The sequence below is a fragment of the Sapajus apella genome, unplaced genomic scaffold (genome assembly GCF_009761245.1).
Source record: "Sapajus apella isolate SASKATOON/1434 unplaced genomic scaffold, GSC_monkey_1.0 scaffold11, whole genome shotgun sequence".
In the NCBI taxonomy this organism is placed as follows: Eukaryota; Metazoa; Chordata; class Mammalia; order Primates; family Cebidae; genus Sapajus; species Sapajus apella.
In genome coordinates this window covers 11,196,451-11,217,264 of record NW_022436951.1, presented here as the reverse complement: position 1 = coordinate 11,217,264, position 20,814 = coordinate 11,196,451, and the positions used below count along the sequence as shown (strand labels likewise).

The 20,814-nt window shown below is 38.2% G+C and overlaps 1 long non-coding RNA gene across 1 annotated transcript; it reads right to left on the bottom strand.

Annotated features, from left to right (window-relative positions):
- Positions 1-2,742: 2,742 nt before the first annotated feature.
- On the bottom strand, positions 2,743-12,057 carry LOC116552159. The gene is made up of 3 exons (XR_004269248.1): positions 11,869-12,057; positions 4,056-4,060; positions 2,743-2,754 (listed from the first exon to the last, which is right to left on the bottom strand). It is a non-coding gene; the product is annotated as an uncharacterized LOC116552159 (long non-coding RNA).
- Positions 12,058-20,814: the final 8,757 nt, after the last annotated feature.

Below are 20,814 nucleotides of genomic sequence, written 5' to 3'. Positions count from 1 at the left end.
TATATATAGGTATGTGTATATATATAGGTATGTGTGTGTGTATATATATATATATACACACACACATACTTATATCTATCTATCTATCTATATATACCTATATATATCTATCTATATACATATATATATATATATATAGGTATGTGTGTATATATATAGGTATGTGTGTGTGTGTGTGTGTGTATATATATAGATAGATAGATATTGGTATGTGTGTATATATATAGGTGTGTGTGTGTGTATATATATATATAGGTGTGTGTATATATATGTGTGTGTGTGTATATATATAGGGGTGTATATATATATATGTGTATATATATATATATATATATATACTGGTATATATATGTGTGTGTGTGTGTGTGTGTGTGTGTGTGTGTGTGTGTATATCAGTAGTTTTCTGGTCTCCCTAGTGGATGCCATATATATATATATATATATATATATACACATATATATATATATACCTTTGTTTTTATGTATTTATTTTGAGACAGGGTGTTACTTTGGCACCCAGGCTACAGTTCAGTGGCACAATCATAACTCACTGCAGCCTCAACTTCCCAGCTACCCTCCTGACTCAGCCTCCCAAGTAGCTAGGACCACAGGTATACACCACTACACTCAGCTAACTTTTCATTTTTAGTAGAGATGAAGTCTTGCTGTGTTTCCCAGGCTGGTCTTGAACTCACGGGCTTGTTTTCATGGGTCCCGAAGGACAAGCATTGATGAGAGTAAATTTTAAGTCAACTCTCTAACAGGAAATAATTATAAAGAAACTATGAAGTTAACTTTATGAATCTTTTAAATCTACATTTTGCTCTAAACGAGGAGAAACCTGTCATTTTCAGGACTATGTTTTTGTTTTTGTTTTTGTTTTTGTTTTTGCTTTTCTAACACTGCTTTTGCTTTTGACCCCCAGGGGGTGAAGATGCTGGACTAAATTCAGCATGAATAAAGATTTGGTAACAGAGATCATCAAAAGATTGAGGACATGTCATTTAAGATAGGCTCAGTTTAACTCAGGTTGCAACAATGAATAGTTTCCTCCTCTCTGCCCAGTGAATAGGGTGACCTGGTGCAATGAGCTCAATACATGAGCAATGGTGTGAAAAGAAAGAGCATTTTGTCACCTTTCCTTATGACCCCTTTAACCCTGTTGCTGAGACTATCAACCAGGGAGACAATTAGTACCAGTTACATTCTAGTCTTGTGACATGGACAGCTATTCACTAGGAAAGAGACCAATTCATTTCATCCAGGTCGCTGAACAATCGCTGGATCATAAAGACTTTTAGTCACCGCCAAGCTGAACTACATTTGAACCACCGGACCTAGTTTTGTGAGTCCATCGATCACTGCCTTGCCAACTGGTCACCCACACAGACATTGCATTAAATGCAGTAGCCCCCAAGATGATTTATAAGTTGTCTTCTAAATACAAGTGTATGTATTGGATATGGGGGGAAAGTTATACAGAAGGAATATAATTATACAGAAGATTTTTTTATATCTCCTGCCTCTTCATTCTAATATGTCTTACTGAATGCATCATTATTTACTACTTGCAGTTAAAATGCTTAAGTCACAGATAGTTCTTATTTCTCTTCTATCTCAGTTTCTCTTGGCTCATACACTGCTTGCTTCACATAAATACTGTAGAGCATAGGAAACAAAGGACCTAAGGTTTAAAAGTATACCAAGAGTGTCTTACAAAAGACAGAGGTTTGTAGTATCCAAAAGTCTAAGTTACAAAACCTTTCATAACTGGTCTTTTTTCTCTTCTTCAGACCTAGATACAAGTTTAGTGAATTGGTTAATTGTCCACCTAGAGTAGACAATAAGAGATGGTGGTTGTATGAAATAATAGAAGCCTGAAGAGTTTCAGATGCTGTGTGGGGCTGGCAAAGGCCATAGTTTGGATACTGGCTATGCCTTATAAATTAAATATGAGGTCTGAATGGGATAAGTTTTCTGAGCCATTCCTGAAGAATAACCAGCGTTTCGGCATCTTGAACACTGAGGTTTTTTGTCACCCAACACAAATGAAGATAAACTAGTCTTCTAGGTTAAAGAAAAGAACAATGTTGTGTCTTTGCACAACCAGAGTTAATCTTGAATGAACAGCAAATTCTCAAGTTGAGAGTAAATATGCTTATCTCCATCACTTTCCCGGATTAATTATATATTTAAACTGAATTAATTTTATGGGCAAATCAAAAGAGATTGCTTCACTTGGAACAAGCACTAAATGAAATCACAACCAGTAGTTTTCTGGTCTCCCTAGTGGATGCTGTAATGGAAATGGACAAAGGGTCTGTGTATCAGATGTCAACATACCATGCCAAGAAACCATGTAAATGCACCAAGAGATCCTGTTTTTGAAGTCTCTTCTTTAACACTCAGAATCAAAATGGTAACATCCATGATGGAGAAGGAAGATGGTCCCCAATCCCCACCAGCCAGGCGAACTCTGATGAAATTCAATGTGCAGTCATGGCTTGGAATCAGAAACCTCAAGGGAGTCGGCATGTTTTCCATTATGGTCATAGTCCTGTAACAAATCATCTATTTAAAAATGTAGAGCCACTTCCTTGCTTCATTTCAAAGGACTCCTCTGAGATAAATGATAAAATGCAATTCATCTTCCAAGGTTGGGGGGGATCCTGTCAGTGACAAGAAAACCCTAATTTGAAATTAGAAAAAATCACAAACTCCAACTGAGCCATGCTGTATTTTTATCAAACTAAGCTCAAAGAAAGAAATGAAAGTTACTTTTTGCAGGAGGAGTATTTTGTAAGGACTATGTGAATAAACAATACCAGGATGAACCCGAGGTTTGCAAGGTTTTAAAATACTGCTCCATGTTGCCACTGTGAAAAGCATGAGCAAGTGAACTGAAAGTTTCAGTTGCGTATAGGAGCACATTACGTGGGGCGTGAAAAATAGACGCTAGTAACCATTGCTCAGTACAAGAAGCAGCACCTACTGAAAAAGAGCAAAGAATTTATGCTATAAATAAAATACAGAGCCTCAAATACAAAGCTGTGAGAAGAGGAGAATAATTTTACTTGCTTAATGGTAAGTATATTCAGGACGTTTATTGTTTTTACTCTTGCTTTCTCTCCACAGAATATATAACTTGAGCTCATGTTTCTGTCCCAGGAGAGAGAGATGACCCTCTTCTTGATGCTTTCCCACTTTAGTTTTCATCTTCCATAATTTAAGAATAAATGCATAAAATGGAAATGGACTTGAATATTGACACGCAATTGAAAAGAATGAAGTGGAAGTGCCTAGCAGAAGAGCAAAAACATATTAAATGGTTGAATTTATTTTCATTGATCACTTTGTATGCCCTAAGCCCTGGATTAGGCACCTTACATAGATGATCTCAAGTTTTTTTAAACCAAGAGGTTTTAAAAAATCACGGTGAAATCGAGGTGACAACAATCAAGTTTAAGGAAAAATTTCAGGTACAAAAATGATATTCAAGAGCAGAATAAATCACAAAAACTCATAGAAAACAAGATCTTCCTATGTTCAGTCAATAATCAGCAGGACAGGAATTAATTTAACAAACGTTTATTAGTAACTTGCCACAGACAACCCGGAGCACTACATTAGCTGTTGGGTTACTAAGATGGTAAATCAAGACAAGTAGGAAAGGAAAGTGCACCATCAGAACACAAATGAAGAATGAATTGGGAGACACTGCTTTTGGTTTCATTTCCATAGACTGTAATGGTAATAGCATCTAGCAGTTCAGTACTCAAAAGCACACTAGTACTTGATTTCTCAACTAGATCACAAGCTCCCAGGAGGCTACAACCATGTCTTGTAGGTCCATTATCCCCCGCACAGTCCTGGATATACTCAATAAAAGCTGGTTTATTGTGTATTGATATTAGAAACTAGGAGAGTCTGGTATACTTGAATAATCAATGTTCAAGATGTTTGAAATTCAAGATAACCAAATGGGATTTTTGATCACCCCAATTGTAAGGCATGATGTATCTTCAACTATCAAGGAAGTAATACAGGATAAACACCAGCTCTACATACCCAGTTACAGTGTGGGAATGGGCAAAAAGAGATGAAGGATTTTCAGGTTTTCCAGCACTTATCATCAAGAGGAGAATATTGGTTTAAGGCCAATTGATATTCCCCGATGGTCATAATTGTTCCATTTGATATGGTATGCATTCAGCATTTTTTGTCTTCTTTGTCCCAGAGGGGAATTGGGAAATCAAGCCAGTCATTTGAGAATCCATGCTGTGCTGTGGAGAAATCCTGCTGGTATCCTATGGCTGTGTTGCTGCTGGTCCTGTTAGCTAAGTCCTTCCTGGCTCAGCAATGTTGTGTTACATTACACACAGCTGTAGGGAGAGGATCATGCCAAAAACCAACAGTCAGGGTGTTTTTATAGACCTAACATTTACTCAGTGCTCATAATGTGCCTGCAAATATTCTGAGCTCTTTACAAAAATACATACAAGCCTCACACCAACCCTATTGGATGTATACTGCAATTATCTCCAGTTTAAGATGAAGAAACTGAGGCAGAGAGAGAGAGATTAGGAAACTTGCTGAAAGCCACACAACTATTAAAGGGAGATGCTGGGGTGTAGATCCAGGCTCTGAGGCTGCTAAGTCCAGAGTCTCAACTGTCCTACACTTTATCAGACTTCAGAGGTCCCTGCCACGACATCACCTTTGCTGAGGGCCTCTGCTCCTGCTTGCTGGAATCCCTGGCCTAACAGCTGCCCCACTGTTCTCTGCATGCCTGCTACACGGCACAGTGGGACCTGAGCACTGCATCCCTTCATTCCACCTTCTCATCCTCATATGATCTGGATCTGTGTCCCCACCAAATCTCATGTTCAGTTGTAATCCTCAGTGTTGGAGATGGTGCATGGCGGAAGGTGACTGAATCGTGAAGTTGGATTTCTCATGAATGTTTTAGCACCATCCCTCTTGGTACTGTCTTCATGATAGTGAGTTCTCTTGATGCCTGGTCATTTAAAAGTGTGTAGCACTGTCTGCGCATGATTGCTCATGCCTGTAATCCCAGCACTTTGAGAGGCTGGCAGGTGGGGGTAGATCACCTGAGGTCAGGAGTTCAAGACCAGCCTAGTCAACATGGTGAAACCCCCATCTCTACTAAAAATACAAAAGTTAGCTGGGCGTGGTGGTGAGCACCTGTAATCCCAGCCACTCAGGAAGCTGAGGCACCAGAATCACTTGAACCCAGGAGGTGGAGGTTGCAATGAGTTGAGATCACGCCACTGCACTCCAGCCTGGGCAACAAGAGCAAAACTCTGTCACAAAAAAAATGAAAAAATGGGTATCACTTCCCCCTTTTCTCTCTTGTTCCTTCCCCAGTCATGTAAGATGTGCCTGCTCCCCCTTCAGCTTCCACCATGATGGGAATTTTTTTGAGGTCTCCCCAGAAGCTGAGCAGATGCCAGCATCATGGTTCCTATACAGCCTGTGGAACCATGAGCCAATTAAACCTCTTTTCTTTGTAAATTGCCCAGTCTCAGATATTTCTTTATAACAGTGTGCAAACAGACTAATACATACCCTAAATCCTTCTTTCCATATCCCCACATGTGCCATGTGCCCACTGCATACCTGCCATGCTTCCACCAGTGGCTTGAGACTATATCCTGTGGAACCCCCTGTTTAATCTTCTAACCCTTTCTCAGGAGTATTTTCAAAGTAGGAACAAAAAAAGAGGCAATAGATATAGAAAGATACCAGGCAGATGCAAAAATACATGAAGGTTTAGTGCAATTAGATAAGCACAGTTCCTTAATTGTCTTTGCCAAGTGTAAGATAGCTATACACAAATATTCCAAAGCCTAGTGGTGAGAAAATACCTATGTTACATAAGGGAGGGAAAATAAAAGTAACTAGGGATCTTCAACACCAAAAACACCATAAAAAATACTCTGTGTGACTGTCGAGACAGGCCTTCAAGTTCTTCATGTTTGTAAAGATCTATCCCTGGTATAATAAATATCACTCCCAAAAGTCACTTTGAAAAATTCCGAAACTGCTTTCCAGACTCATTCATAAAGAGTGTAAAAAATGTACCATGCACTACAATTCATTCCCATAGCCTCTCCAGCTGGTGATGTGGGGTAGGCTTGGCTTCTGGGGTAGAGCACAGCACTCAGGCCAGACACAGCAGGCTGACAGCGTGGGGACATTAACATTTCTCTGGACAGAATCTTTGGACTTCACCTTTTCCCTTCCTGTTCCTGGATGATACGCTGTTAGATATAAACTCAGAAGCGTAGCATTATTTGTCTCCACATTTCTCACCTGAAATGTTAGTCTTTGCCTTGTTATTATCAATTCCACCATGAGTTGTAGGTGGCTCCGTAAACTATAAAGGGAGTAGAGAGAGAAGGTTGAAGTTACTGCAGGCTTTGATGTCACTTCTCTACTAAGCAGAAAACTAGACTTATGACTGTCAGGTGTGTTTTTATTATTTCACTTGTAAGGGAATAAGAGGCTCTGCGAGAGGTTATCTGTGAATGATCATCTCCAAATGGACTTCATATTTTTGCTTCTGTTTCATTCAGAATTAAGTAGAGTGACCATATAATTACTTATCATCAAAGCCCAAGTACTTTTGACAGTGAAATAGGGCACAATTAATAATTAAATCAGTAAAACTAGTATACCAGAACTATTTCAGACAAACTAGGATGGATGATTACCCTAAAGCTAGGCAATCCTACTACAGAATGCTTTTCTACTTGAAACTGAGATTGGTAGAGTTTACCATTAGTGCTCTCTCCACACAAGCTGGGCCACCTGACCAATATTTCACGTGATGTCCACACCAGCTACAACCACATCATCTCCTTCACTGCGAATGTACTCTCCAGCTCTTATTCTCTCTTGTTATTACCACTCAAAAATATGGCTGTCCATGTAAGTATGTATTAGCTTGAATTGAACATTTTTATTATTTCCCTGGCTGACTTACATAATATGGTCAATCATCCCTGAGTTCTCTTTGCAGAAAACTAGATGCAGTTTAATTGCAAGGTTTGTTTTGCAATTGTAGTATCATTAACTCAGCAAGCTTGTCATGGAGTCAAAAAGAGTGACCAACCAATGCATCAGCTACAGCTCACACTATGGATGGGAGTTCCCAGTGCATCAAGCTTAGATTTCTATTCCCTGGGAAGGTAAAAATGAAAGTTGGGCAACTATTTATAGAGCTGAAACAAGCTGGATGAATTTGTCTTTAAAATCTTCCTCAGTATCCAAAGCATGGAGATCATCATAGCTCAAGAAATGAGTGAGTCCTCATTCTGCATCAAATTCTCACAGTACCTCATTGCCATCACAATCTAATAATTTAATACCAATGGGTTACCAGCGTATAGTTATTTGACCTATTGACATTTTAATTTTAACAGGCAGTTTGTAAAACGAAAATGTCTTCAAGGCCCACAGAAATAAATCTCCATATGAATGACATCAGATATTTGACCTTCACTGCTATTCCTTGAATCATTATTACCCAGGGAAGAACACAGTTTGATTTGATATGATGCAACTTGCCTGCAAAGCTACCTGACCATCTGCATCACTGGGAACTAACTATTCCACGTAAATGAATTACCAAACTATCGAAGCACAGCTACTCAGCTGCCAAACTTCATCAACTCGTTCTTCAACTTCTTAAAAAAGTGTTAGTAGCATTCTAAGGGAAACAGGCTACAAAGTAACTTTTCTTGAGTTTCAGAGTCATCATTGTGAGGCTTCATCATAGTGTTTCTGCAGCAATACCCTCAGTGTCTGGTTGTTGTTTTTTTTTTTCTTTGTGGTGGTGATTGTTCTCCTTCCACTTAAGGTCACCTGTCACTTCCACTGTCAATAAACTTCCTTCTCACATTATGTCACCTCCTGTCCTTCTAATTTATTGCTGCAAAACTGCTAAGTGGCCAAAAACTAGATGTTGAATATAATGAAGGATGGATTGTTAAGAAACAGTCACATGGATACTATCTTTGTTTTTCTGCTTTTGAATTTGGAACTAAATTGTCAAAAGTTCAAAATGAACCTTCTAAGCAGACTGGGACTATCATCCCTTACTGAGTCTTCCTTCTAGCCCTTTCTGTGAAAAACATGTGATTTTCTTCTCTTGTTAGTCATTTCTTAGCATTTTGTGATTTTTACATCTCTCTTATTAGTTGAATAAATCCAAAATATAGGGTTCTCCATTTTTTACACTATATTTTAAGAGCTTCACAAGAATAAGAAAGTCAAAAAACTAAACAGGTGAAAACCCATTTCCAAACATCTGGTCTATTCAAGAGAACTACAGAAAATGAATCACGATTGCCTGAGCTGGGCTTCAAGATGATCCGAGAGGGGAATGGAAAATGAATGCACACAGCTGCCAAGCATTCCATTCCAACCTCACGTTCCAAATTTCAAAATTCTCATGCTGGAGGCAAAGTCATGCCAAATTCCCTCATCCTGTGACATCAGGCATTCCTGAATTACCATTGTTTTGAGTTCTCCTGAAAATAGCATCATAGAAGGTCCAGAATGCTGATCAGAACAAAATAATCACTGGTACCCCAGGCTGAATTACACAGATCACAGGATGCCATCAACGTGAACCTGACTGTCACTGTCATCTCTCCCAACCTGCATAAACCAGAATGTTGTCAGCAAAACAAGGCAGAGCACAGAAGTCATTACCTGGCTAATTCAAACAGAAATAAATGCCTCTTGTTTTTTGGCTACATTATTAAGGGAATCCAGGTGGAAGTGTTTCTCCTACCTGGATTCTCTAAGCAATTACCTCAAACATCCACTTCATTCCAAAGCCTGTCAAAGAATATCCAGTCCTCAAATTTATAAACAATAGTATCTCTAAGCAAATTACTGAAGTAACATTTAAATCCAGCTGTTGATCCCTCCAAGGTAAAATTCATAGCATTTTATTCTACAGCTAGCTATGCAGAGGAGGGAAATGGCTGAAAGAAATGCTAAAATCCCCAGCACAAATTTGCTATAGAATTAATATCACAATTTGTCACTGATAATGAAAGCATATAAAACAGGTCCTGACAGCATGTTATTTCTGTTGCAGATCATTCTTTATAAAATCCAAACAAGGTTTCCCTTGCAAGTGTGGAAATTATTTTTTCCTTACATTTACAAAGCAAAATAATATTAATATTGTGGTTAGTAGCCATCTGCTTCATGAGAATCCTGCGTAATCATTAGTCTAAACTGATGGCATCATGGCAAGCTGCCACCTCCCAAGAGGCCAGCCTCTAAAACCCATCAGCATCTTGGAATTAGTCTCAAATCCAAGAGGGCAAACCACAAACCCAGAAATCGGCTCTATGAGAAGATCCATGTCATTAAATTCTGTTCCTAGATATTGAACCCCAAAATATTTTCATACCCCAGTCTATATTCAGAGCCATGCATCAGCTGGGCAGTCATCGGGCAGCAGCAAATAAACATGAGGCATTTGGGTCCAATGCCAAGTCCAGCAGAGAAACTAGCAACCTGTATTCCACTCAACAACAGTGGTTTTCACTACAAAGTCAGAAGAGGATCAAGCTGTGAGGAGTTCAGCTTAACACAAAATCTCACTGAAGTCACTGTAACTTTTTAGTTTAAAAAAAATAAAATAAAAAATACTGCCACAGAGGCAGCAACATGCAGAGGGATTCAAAGGAGGTGTGAACTAAGTAATATTTCTCACACCATAAAAACTTGCACCAGAAATATCTGTATTTAAATGTTTCATCCGATAGGGTGTGTACTCTCTTGCCATTTTTACTAGCCTGTTCTAATGATTTTCATTTAGAAATGCAAAAGGATGCTATATTTTTAACATTTAATCAATCCTCAAGAACTCTGTATGTTTGTAATCATGGGCCATATGAATGCTAGCAGAGTAAGATACATGCTCAAAAATGATTTAGCAAGGCACACTGTAACTGCTCTTTTCTGGTATCATAATCACATAATCATTTTCTTTTTGGGTAGCCTAGATGCTCCAAACAGCGGGTGGAAAGGGGGAAGAAGAGGTAATAAGGAATGAAGAAACCAAACTAGGATATCACAGTGAAATGTAATCTTGCAATACTTATGCAGATAATTCAAGTTCCACCAAACCTTTCCGCATGTAGAAGTTTATGGGAAAACCTGAGTGCAGGAATGGGGGATGCATGTGATGGAATTAGGGTCTAACTGCATGTACACATGGAACACGTCACACTGTGAGAATCTACTTGTTTTCAGGATTAAAATGATATTTTTTGATAAAACTTAAGTGGAGTCTACATGCATTTGTACATAAATGTACAAATAAAACTAATACATGAAACCACCATCTTTAAGCAGAGCCATATAACTTGCATGCACTTATCCAAAACTCTCATTGACAAACTGTCAGAGATTTTTTTTTTTTTTGCATTTTAGGTTTGGGGGTACATGTGAAGAACATGAAAAATTGTTGCATAGGTACACACATGGCAGCATGATTTGCTGCCTTCCTTCCCTTCACCTATATCTGGCATTTCTTCCCATGCTATCTCTCCAATTTTTTTTTTCTAAAAGACAAGGCAGAGATGTATATCATTGTGCGATGTATTAAACTAATATTATATGTACCATCAGTTATTTAAAATAAAACTCTTAGAAGAAGAATCATCCATTTAATTTCAAACTGTCATATAAAACTATCAGGTCTTTCCCCTTGTCTTGTGGCGTCTCGAAGGTCTGAAGGAACCTGAGGAGAGGCAAGCTTTGTGCTTCCTTCTTCTTCCATTTTAGGTAAATATCATATTACAATGAACAAAAAGCAAAATGAATCTTAAGAGATGAAAGGATGAGCTGTGAGGATCAAGTAGAGACAGGAAGAGTCTACCACCCTTTACTACAGGTGGTAGAAACACTAATTAACTAGTTGGATATCATCATATCACTAGACAGTGTTTGGGCTCCAAGCACCACGATTCACTGCTCAGACCCAATCCCTCCAAGGTAACAGCCACAATTTGGTGTTCAATAGGATAGTTCTGCACTTATTTTTCACTAAAAAAGAATGATCATATTTTGCAAAATAAACAGCAGACTAGCAAAAACCTTACCCTCCTCTTCTATTGCACATAATCATCTCTCACCTCCACAGAAAGCCACAGGCTTCTTTCCTGCCTTATCAGCTGCAACTTGGGTCATATTCGTATCTAAGAATAGAAAGTGTCACCACAACCATTTGAAACAAATATGAGACCTTGAACCTCATTAAGTACACTGAGTTCAAATCACACGTAAGATTTGGGTTCAGCTCTGACCGCTCGCCAGCTCAGTGACTTACGCATGTTATTTAGTCTCTCTGAGATACATGTTTCTCATCAATAAAGTGAGATTATAAATAAAGTGAGTTGCATGACTTTAGAAAGTTTTTGTAGGGATCAAAATACAACTTATAAAGCACCGCTTGTGTAGTTCCTGGCCCATAATAGGCACTCAATAAACCGAGTGATTATTGTTGTTCAAAAACATGAAGTTCTAAGTTTTCTGAGAATTTTAGGGTCTTGTTTTTAAGTTAGAGACAAGTAAACTAGAAGAATAAGCTTTTCAAAACAAAGAGTTCAGGATTTAGAAGTTTTCATCTCATTCCCAGATTCTATTTCTAATAGTTGAAGATGAAGTACTCTTGTGTCTGCTATAAAACTACCAGAAGAAAACAGAGAAAACACTTCGGAACATTGATCAAGGCAAAGAATTTATGGCTCAGACCTCAACAGCACAGGCCACAAAAACAAAACAAACAAAAGGGACCGTATTTAACTAAAAAACTCCTAATAGCAAAGAAAACAATCAACAGAGTGAAGAGACAACCTGTTGAATGGGAGAAAATATTTGCAAATTAGTCATCCAGCAAGGGACTAACATCTAGAATATACAAGGAACAAAAATAACTCAACAGCAAAAAATTATAATAATAATTTCAAATGGACACAGGATGCAAATAGACATTTCTCTAAAGAAGACATACAAATGGCCAACAGCTATATGGAAAAGCGCTCAACATCACTAATCATCAGGGAAATACAAATCAAAACCACAGTGAGATATCCTCTGACCCCAGCTAGAATGGCTATTATTTAAAAGACAAAAAACGGATGGTAAGAGTGTAGAGAAAAGGGAACTCCTATACACTGCTGATGGGAATGTGAATCAGTACAGACACCATGGAAAATAGAATGGAGATTCCTCAAAAAACTGAAATTAGAGCTACCATAAGATTCAACAATTTCACTACTGGGTATGAATCCAAAGGAAAAGAAACCAGTATGTCAAAGGAATATCTGCACTTGCATATTTATTCCAGCACTATTCACAATAGCAAAGATATGGAACCAATTTAAGTGTCCATCAACGGATGGCTAGATAAAGAAAATGTGGCATATATACACTACGGAATACTATTTGACTATAAAAAAATGAAATCAATTCATTTGCAGCAACGTAGATGGAACTGGAGGTCATTATGTTAAGTGAAATAAGCCATGCACAGAAAGACAAATATCATTTCTTTTCACTCATATGTGGGAGCTAAAAAAAAAAGTTTATTTCATTAGGTAAAGAGTAGAATGACAGTTACCAGAGGATGCGAAGGATGTGGACAAGAGAGGAGATAAAAAAAAGGGTTGAGAGGTTAGTTACTGGGTACAAACATACAGTTAGATAGAAGGAATAACTTATCATGTTCAATAGCACAGAAGCATGGCTATGGTTAATGACAACACATTATATATTTCAACATAGCTAGAAGAGAGGACTTGAAATGCTCCCAACACATAGAAATAACAAACACGGAGGTGATAGATACCCCAAACACCCTGACTTGCTCATTACACATTTTGCATGTAACAAAATATCATGTTTCCCATAAATATGTACAAATATTATATAGCAATTTTTTTAAAAAAAATCTCTTGTTTTTAAATCCATTCTGCCTAACTTCAAATAGTAGGTTCTTGTTTAAGACTCTTAGCCAGACTGCATTTGCCTGCCCTACCTGGAAAAAATAATGGCCAATGTAAATGCACCTTCTACTGAAGAGAACTGGAGTGAACATGAGAGAAGTAATGGCCATGAAGCATTTCATAATCTGGAAAGTGCTGTATAACACGGGCTATTACATGTGGCAGTGATGTGCCACACTGATGTGGGGTGCCAGAGTTCAAAGCTCCACTCTGCTACCAGCGGGCAGTAGCAGTGTGAGAAGGCATGGTCATTAAGCTCTGTAAATCTCCATTTACTCATGAGCATGAAAAGAATGATTACTTCACAGAGCTGTCAAGAAAAACAGAATATAAACAAAAACTTTTAATACATCGCCTGGCACACGGTAAGTGTTCAATAAAGGTTAGCTACTAAAATGTATTATGGACCTTTTTGATTTAAAAAATATTGAGTTCCTTTTCCACTTTGCAATTAGAAATGTTTCATTTGTGTTGCTTTAGTTTTTTTAAAGATTACTTATTAGAAATTTTGATAACCACTAAAATATTTCAAAACATCCTTTAAATGTCTTTATCTGCATTCTTAAGACATCGTGGTCTGTGATATTTTTCAAAGAAGACTTATATCCCTGATTTTTTAATGGGCTTAGTGAAATCTCCTACATGGTAATATTCATGGAGATACGTGATTACGCTTATAAAGACTTTACTAGTCATAGAAGCAGTAATAATCGCTTTCCTCAAATTCTTAAATTTTACAAAGAAGTACCAGTTCATATCATACTGTAATACCAATTAATAAAAAGGCATTTTAAAATATTCAATGCTTCATTAAGAAAAATCGGCTTTCCCTGTGGTTGTTCTTCAAGACTATAATTCAGAATCAGTAATGGGAAGCAACAGTCTCAGTGGAAAGAACCTCCCTTTGTCCCCCTAGTGGCCACATGCAAAATAACAACAGGTAAAGAAAAGGTTTTCAGAGCTACTGGAGTAAAAAAACTATTCAACGTCTTCATTTTACAGAAGAAGATACTAAAGCCAAGAGATGAGGACCTGGCCAAAACCACACAATTTTTCAGCAAGCCCCCAGCATATGAAAAATGATTTTGTATATTATGAATATTATGCCATCTAGAAAGGTACCCCCAAAATGGACTTACCTAAGATTTTACAATTTTCGTGTCAATTGACACTGAGAAGCTTTATTTCCAGTTTTCTTTCCTTTCCTCAGAGAGATAATAAGTACAGTTTCCCAGGGGCAAAGATAAGACCTCAGCTGTGACCAAGAATTCTGCCTGAATCCTTGGTGAAGGATTCCTTTTTGAGGAATAAAGCCTGCCCCCGAGGGTTGAGAAGTGTACAAAGATAGCTCTCCACAGAAAAGACCAGTGAGAGTCAATGCATCTTTTCAGATGCCCAAGGGCCACAATGAATAAGACATAAAGGTCGATAAATAAGTTAAATTCCATTTTTCGCAACTTTAAGGTACCCGCAAATAGGGAAAAATTGGAAGCAGGCAGGGTACACACGTGGCAGAGGATAAAACTGAATTGTCCTGATTTGAAAAAAAGAAAAATTACTTACGTTATTAGCAAGCCTTCTGTTAGCCGAAAAATTAAACAAAAGTATAGATTTTGTTTGAACATAAATTAAGGAACTGAAGCCGTTACCCAGATATTTTGAGGCAGATAATAAAGAAGTCAGTCACGTAACACCCAAAATATGTTTATCTTAAAATTAGAAATTTCAGACTACAGCAGGTTTTAATTTTTGCATCACTGCACATAGACTCCACAGAAAGTTCTGTCAATCAGGAGGCATCTGCGTGATGGTTAAGAGCACAGGAATTCACCTCAAAGTGTATGTTTAAACCTCAGCTCGGACTCATACTAACTGCGTGATCTTAAGCAAATTACCTGACCTCTCATTCCTCAGTTTCCTTATCTACAACACAAGAATGATAACAGTGTCTACTGCATAGCCTGTCAGAGGATTAAATGCGAATAATATACACAGAGAACAAGTATTCAGCACATTGTATGTATGCAGTAAATGTTAGTTACTGTTCTTACCAAAATATTAAGGAACCCATTTTCTATACTTTAAGCCTGAAGAGAAAGAAAAGATAAGCAGTGAATAAAAGTAGCTTCAGACTGGATCACGGGAGGCATGCTAGTCTGGCCTCTCTAGCTCTAATGAGATGTCTGGCTTCGGAAAAAAATCCCTCCACTGGTGTGATTCTTGTTTTCTCATCTGCCAAAAAATAAGAGGTTGGATCCAAGCTGAAGAACCTCAAGTTTGACAAAAATGTAAAAGATCATTCAGTTCCAAATCTCATACTTAAGCTCATTTACAACAAGTGCTTGTCCAGATTGTGATTGAATGTCTTCAAGGATGGGGCTCACCTCTATCCTAAAGCTGCCAGGCTCTTTCATCTTGAACACAAATGTCTTGAAAATCCTTTTGCATGTTGAGCTGAAATCGACCATCTGCATGTCATCAGGGCTGCAATACCAATGGTAAGAAGTAGCACCATTCTTTGATGTGTTGCTGAGAAAGAGGAGATACTGAGAATTATACCATGACATGATGTTTTCTTATGTCAATCATAACAGACATCAAAATTTCAGAGTGGTTAAATTACGAAAATATGGGTGTCTTAGAATCAACTAAATGCACTTATCGTCCAGTGATTTCACCAGCTGATTCTAATTGAAGTCTATGGCACATTAAAACCCAGTCTAATTTTCTTCCATAGGACAGTTCCTAAAGTATTTGCAGAGTATCTATGACCAACTTAAACATTCCCTTTTCCAGTCTTGCCACTTTTAGCTCATATGCAAATCTTAAGACTATAAACCATCTCCAGCTTCTGTCTACAGAACCCATTCTAGTTTATCTGAATCTCTTCTTATTCATACATGCAAGCACTAAAGCACTTTTTCTACCACCCTAGACAATGACTCTGTCACCAATAATTCAATAGATATGCACTCTGGAACATGTCAACAATGACGTCAAGCCACAGTACTATAGGTATTCTGTGAAATGCAGTGAAGACATCAGCAAAAGGGGAAAAAAGTATATTTAAGTGGAGTGTTCAAAGAGCAACAGAAGGCTGTAGGTGAGGTCTGCTCTATTCTGAAGGAAATACTAAAACCTAGACAGAGGGTGGTCTTCTTTCTACCTTCCCGTCTTAATCTTTGTCTTCTTTTTGACAGCCATGATATACTGTAAAATTTTGATGTTCTCACAATCTATAAAATCCCAAAATATTTTTTAACACATGCTATTATATTGTCTTTCCCACTCCAACCTGTCACTCTTCCCATCAAGTGCTTCTATAATTGGAAGGGGGTTGGTGGGAGAGAATTATTTTTCCCTCTGGAGGAAAGTATAAGATGTTCTGTTTATTCTGGTCTATACCACTTATTTAGAAGAATGTTCCAATGCAACACTTTTTCTCTTAATGAATTGTTTCTTCTAAACAAGGACATGCCCTTTCATTGCCATAATACAATCTTGATTTTCAGTCTACCAAACTTGAGTTGTACATACCTGATCAGGCAAATTTATATTTTACTACAAAGCAGTGAGTAAAGGGTAAAAAGAATTCAGCAACACTGAAGTCTACACTACCTACTATGAAATACCCAGAGTACTAAAATACCCTGTGTAGGTCAATAACATTTTGCTGCTGTGCATTTAGGTCATTTGGAAATCTTCTGGCTTATTGCAATCTACCTAGTGATGAGTCAAATATAATGATCAAGAGGGAAATGTCTTAATGCATCCTGAGATCCAACCCACTTAAATATAGTACTGGAAGCTGTCCCAGGATGAGAAAACCTGGATAAGCACATGAACTTTGTGTGAATTTATTTTAGCTTGTATTGAGATGTCTACGGCTCTTACAAAAAGGGAATTCCATCGAGATTTCCTGTCTCCTTTGTTTCAATTCAATAATATCCAGAGTGGTTAAAGCCTTTTTTCCCTCCTTAAATACAGTATGTGTATGGGTGTGTGTGTGCATCGGGGTGTGTGTGTTTATCGGGGTGTGTGAGTGTGTGTGTGTGCATGCACGCACAGCAGAAGTGAGGGATGATCATTCATTCCTCACTGAAATCTGTTTGCTTTTGCACTCCATGATGATCAAGCCATAAGAATTGCACTATGTGGCTTTTCCTAGCAGCAACACATTTAGGGTTAAGTTTTAGATCGAAGATTTGGATTCGTTGACCAGAAATGCCGATGCCAAGATTCTTAATTAAGTTCATGGTTTAAAAACTAAATTTTTTATCCTAATCAAGAATAATTGTTAATGATCTTGAAAATGTTTTTATAAGATAATCGTTGCATACAGATGTGTATTATCTAAAAGAAAGTCAGAAAACTTGTAATTATTTATGTATATGCATCCCCATTATAAAGATAAGATAGCCTCTTAATCATCTGAAGAGATATTTAGTGGAAGTTGGAAAATCCTTCATCAAAATTAATATCCCTAGTAATGGTTTATAAAGGATATTTAAAAAAAAAAAAAAAAAAAAAAAAAAAAAAAAAAAAAAAAGAAATTGGAACTTTGCAAGCTGTGCAGGGAGAGAAGTACCAGTGATTTTGACTGAGGCATATAAAGTAATGAGGTAGCCGAAAAACTGATGAGACGCTTCCGCTGTACCAAACTACTGAACAAAACAAGAGGATATGGGGAACAGGACACTTTTTGGATTGTCTTTCCAGTGTACAAGGACATTCCTTAAATGCTCCCCCTCTCTTTGGTCCTGAGGGTGCCAGCCCCAGCTGATGGGTACAAGACAATGCTACCTGACCAATCAAGGCCATTTTCTTTTTTTTTTTTCTTTTTTTTTTTTTTTTTTTTTTTTGAGACTGAGCCTCACTGACACCCAGGCTGGAGTATACAGGTAGTGGCACAATCTCCGCTCACTGCAACCTCTGCCTCCTGGGTTCAAGTGATTCTCCTGCCTCAGCCTCCTGAGTAGCTGGCACGCACCACCACAACCAGCTAAATTTTTTTGTATTTTTAGTAGAGTCGGAGTTTCACCATGTTGGCCAGGCTGGTCTTAAGCTCCTGACCTCAAATGATCCTCCCAACTCAGCCTTCCAAACTGTTGGGATTATAGAGAGACGTGAGCCACCATGCTGGGCCTTAGGACCATTTTCTAAGAAATTGGAAAGGGGGCTGAAAGAGAACCCCTCTTTCCCACAGGTAAGCTCTGGAATTGTTGGGGTGCCACTCTGCCCTGTGGGCTGAAGGATGAAAGAGGCAGGTGTGAAGGGAGACAAAAGGAAAGCAGAAGTTCTCTGAGGAGGAGATCAAGCTAGGGGTAGAATGCTGGCAGCTTCCCATGCCTGCTTCTGGGCCTTTCCAGAGACTCTACTGAATTTCCACTCTTAACTTTCAGGAGAAACCCTATTCAATAATAACAGAGACCTCTTCATTTGTTTAACTGTCTCTGATGGGCTACTGTTACTTGCCAACATGTTTTGGCGTGATGATAGAGAACAAACCAGAAACAGTACTTACACAACTCCAAGTAATCATTTAACCTCAGTTAGTCTCAGTTCCTGGTCTCCAAAATGAGAATAAAATAATTCTGAATATTTACATCAATCCTGTATTTGAAGATTAATGATTATTATGACAAATGTTACTAGAAAGCCTCAAAAATCACATAAAATCCTTTAGTACAAGTGCTGTCTTTTATATAATTTAATGTTGCCACCTGAACTGTTGAGAAGGAAACAGATTGTCCGCTCACAAAGCTGTTGTTCTAACCACCTTTGACATGTAGCTTAATGGGGTTTGAAGAATAGTATATTGCAAACAATTAGAGGTTTCCTTTGTGAGATATTAACTGGTTCAACAGATAGAAAATCAACTTCACTATCAACCCTCTTATACTATAAAAATCAGCCAATTTGCACATTTTTTTCTGCTAAAGGTGGTCTTAAAATATGACTTATTGACCTATTTATATATTATGTATTCATGCATTAGCCTACTACCATATATGCTCATAAATTATACCTGTATATCAATTATACCTGTATATATAATCTGTGGGTCTCTATGTCTGCATATACACCTGTACACCCTTTTACCAGTAATATTTCTGCTTCTTGTGTGTTCCAGTTTCACTGCCCTGGACATGTTATATAACCTGTTGTCTCCTCATCAGTCTGTTTTCTCTGTCTTAATAGAAAAAATATTACACCACTTGTTGAAGAAAGAATTAAATAGTCTACAAAAGTACTTTGTAAGCAGAAAAGGACTACACAGACACTCAGAGCTAATATTTCCAGTTAAACAATATAAGAAATTTCATAATCTGAAGAATGAACTATGAATCTGAAGCAGCTTTCTTCTCCCCCATTCTTCATAGGTGTTTAAAGAGTTGTAGAAAAAAAAATGTTCAGCCTTTTTTTGCAAATTGGTAGCAATTCTTCATTCAGGGAAGGTCTTTTCCAGAAAGAAACTGAAGTCTTTCCGTCACCCATGTGTGGAACATCTGTGCTAAAACCTTTCCATGCACATTTCTTTGAAGCACTGGCTGCCTAGAGGAATACTTTGATTTGGGCTTTATTTAAATGCCTGAACTTCTACTGGAGAAACAAAAGGTTTTCTAGTAAGCGCTCAGTTGGGAACAGGACCAACCTCCAGCCAGTTTAACCACTCAGAGGCCAAGCAGCCTGGCACTTCTTAGATCTCTGTGCAGTGGAAATCTTCCTGAGAGCTTGCAGAGCAGGCCAACAGCTAGTTTGGGAGGCTAGCGACCCTACGTGCAATCACTGTGGTAATTAGATTTAAGTTTCCTAATCCAACAGTGGCTGATCCCATCATGCTTGTGTCTCCTACGTAGAAAATCATTAGTCTCATTTAATAATACTTTGACAGTTTTCATATTTTTGTGGCTTAGTACCTTAATAGTAGATATTACCTCTTTGTAACTATCAATCTAGCCATTCACACAGCTCTGTGTAGCAGAGTTTAATTTGGTGGTTATCCTACTTTGGTAACTTTCCAGAAGGATCGTCAAACGTGAAGCAGACCTTGAATATCATTCACTGAATACACCCTTCTTCTGCAAGTCGTGTGTATGCTTGTATCTGTTCATTTAGAACGATGGCATCAGCCATAAGTCATTGGCAAACCTGAGGGTCTGGGTTTTGAGTGTTTCTGCAAGCCCAGGGAAGCATGGCTTCGTGCTACGACATCCTGGGGTCACTCCAAAAGAATCAGAGAGATCATGGGGCTACGTGAAAACGTGTCTTCCTGGAAGGAGAGAAGGAAAGACACGTATGAATCTATCCATGTCTGCTTGCGTCTGGAGAACGCCTGTTTATGTTGTAAAGAAAAGCCATCGGTATTGTCATCTCAGGAGACCGGCTCGCTTTATGTGTGTGCATGTTATGCGTGCTATCACACGAAGCTGGCCAACTGATAGCGTGACGAGGTACTGTGTCCCTGGGAATTGTAATTGCTTGTGGTCGGCGAAAAAAGAACATCAGATCGTTGCTGATAACAGCACAAGGTGCATTTTGATAGTATAAAAGAGGAAACAGACGGAGTCATACAAGTTCTGAGTATATCTTAAACCCCCGCCCAAGAAAAAAAGAAAGAAAGAAGAAAAAAGGAAGGAAAAGCCTGGGGCTGGAGGAGTGTTCCAGGGAGCGAATTGCTCAGGACTTCAAACACTGGGAGTCATTCTGTCAAGGGGTGGGGGCGGGCGGGGGCAGGCTCCGGGCCTCTTTA